Source organism: Pristiophorus japonicus, chromosome 1 (assembly GCF_044704955.1).
Source record: "Pristiophorus japonicus isolate sPriJap1 chromosome 1, sPriJap1.hap1, whole genome shotgun sequence".
Taxonomy (NCBI): Eukaryota; Metazoa; Chordata; class Chondrichthyes; family Pristiophoridae; genus Pristiophorus; species Pristiophorus japonicus.
The window spans coordinates 496,263,792-496,265,685 of NC_091977.1; the positions used below are offsets into that span (position 1 = coordinate 496,263,792).

At 55.0% G+C, this 1,894-nt stretch overlaps 1 pseudogene; it reads left to right on the forward strand.

Moving 5' to 3' along the window:
* Window positions 1-885: 885 nt before the first annotated feature.
* LOC139260318 (sugar transporter SWEET1 pseudogene) lies at window positions 886-1,545 on the forward strand (annotated as a pseudogene).
* The last annotated feature ends 349 nt before the right edge of the window (window positions 1,546-1,894 follow it).

Here is a 1,894-nt window from a genome sequence, read left to right on the forward strand (position 1 = left end):
GGCTCCCCTGTGTGGAATGTGCCTTTGGGTTAAAATCCAGGCCAATGTCTCACTGAAGGCCTTGGTTGTGACAGTAAATGTTGGGGTGCAACGGAAGGAGAGGATGTGGCGACACTGCCCTCGTCCCCATGCGGACACCTCGGGCTGTTACCATCATTTCCCAGGGCCCACTGCCCCACAATAGTCCCCAGAAAGCGATGGTAACATGGGAGCAAATAAAGAAAATCTGCTGGGGACCTAGGCCTTGTAACTCCAGTTGTCAGTTGTGTGTGTGGTGGGTGGGGAAGGAGCAGATGTCAACAGATGGGTACGGGAAACCCGGGCCAGAATGGTGAGGAGAAGGGAGTTGTCATGGCACCATTTTCTCATAATTTCCACTGTAATCCTGTCTGATTTTGGGTTTTATGGAAGAAGATGGTGCCTCCCCAAAAAAGAAATGTCTGGAGTGTGATTGGTTCCTGGAAAACAATTAAATCAGAGCTATAATTCCAGTCCTGGCTAAAGCAGATGCCAACAACAACAACAACAACAATCTCTCAGTATCCCCCTGTGTGGGACACGCTGTATCCAGCCACCAATACATTGTAGCGGGGCGGGGGGCGGCGGGGCGAGTGGCAACATTGTAGCGGGGCTTTGCAACATTTCCCAGTGTAGCCAGTTGTTGCAACAAGCTGCCGGGGAAGGCGGGTGGGCCCAGGGCAGGGCAATTTAGTTCAGTTCAGCCCAGCCCAACTCAGGGCAGTTCAGCCTAGCTCAGCCCAGCTCAATTCAGCCCAGCTCAGGGCAGTTCAGTTCAGCCCAGCCCAGTTCAGCCTAGCTCAGCCCAGCCCAGCCCAGCCCAGGGCAGGCGATTCCTCCCCAGCCCAGGCTCCTGCTCCCTTCCCAATGGACACCCTGCAGCTCCTGTCCGCCTCTTGCATCGTCTTCACCATCTGGATGTTCGCCACCAGCCTGTCGGACCTGAGGCGGATGGTGTCCGGGAAGAGCACCGCTAACATCCAGTTCCTGCTGTTCCTCACCACGGCCACCAAGAACCTGGGCTGGCTGTGCTATGGGCAGCTGAAGGGGGACTGGACACTGATCACGGTCAACACCATTGGCGTAACCCTGCACATCAGCTATATGCTGGCCTTCTTGTACTTCACCACCGAGAAGTTGCCGTCGGTGGCCAAGGTGGCCTTTGCGGAAGGAACTCTGGGGACCCTCTGCCTGTATTTCGGGATGGTGGTTCCCGATCCGCAGCGACGGCTCAACCAGCTCGGCCTACTGTACAGCGGCTTCACCATCAGCATGTACCTGTCGCCCCTGGCGGAGCTGGCCAAAGTAATCCGAACTCGCTCGACCAAATGCCTCTCATTCTGGCTGACCGTGGCGACTATCCTCACCTCTGCCTCCTGGACCCTGTACGGCCTCCAGCTCTCCGACTACTACATTGTTGTCCCCAACATTCCCGGAATCGTGAGCAGCCTGATCCGCTTCTGGCTCTTCTGGAGCTTCCCGCCGGCGTCTCAGGACAAGCACTCGTACTGGCTGCTGCAGGCCTGAGGCCTAGTTTGCTAGGCCGCCATTTGTGGAGGAGAAACATAGAAACATAGAAAATAGGTGCAGGAGCAGGCCATTCGGCCCTTCGAGCCTGCACCACCATTCAATAAGATCAAGGCTGATCATTCACCTCAGCACCCCTTTCCTGCTTTCAGAGAGATGGTGCCTTTTCTCCTCGCCCGCCCATCCCTCCCAACCTTCCAGAAAATTCCAGACTCCGGTTCAGAAGGCAGATCTGTCCGGATATCGAAACTGTTTTCCAAAATTGTGAAATTCTTTATCTGTTTCCCAAACGTTATTTCTGTTTCAGAATTATATTCTTCTGCCCCCCCCCACCCTAAAAAAACACAAC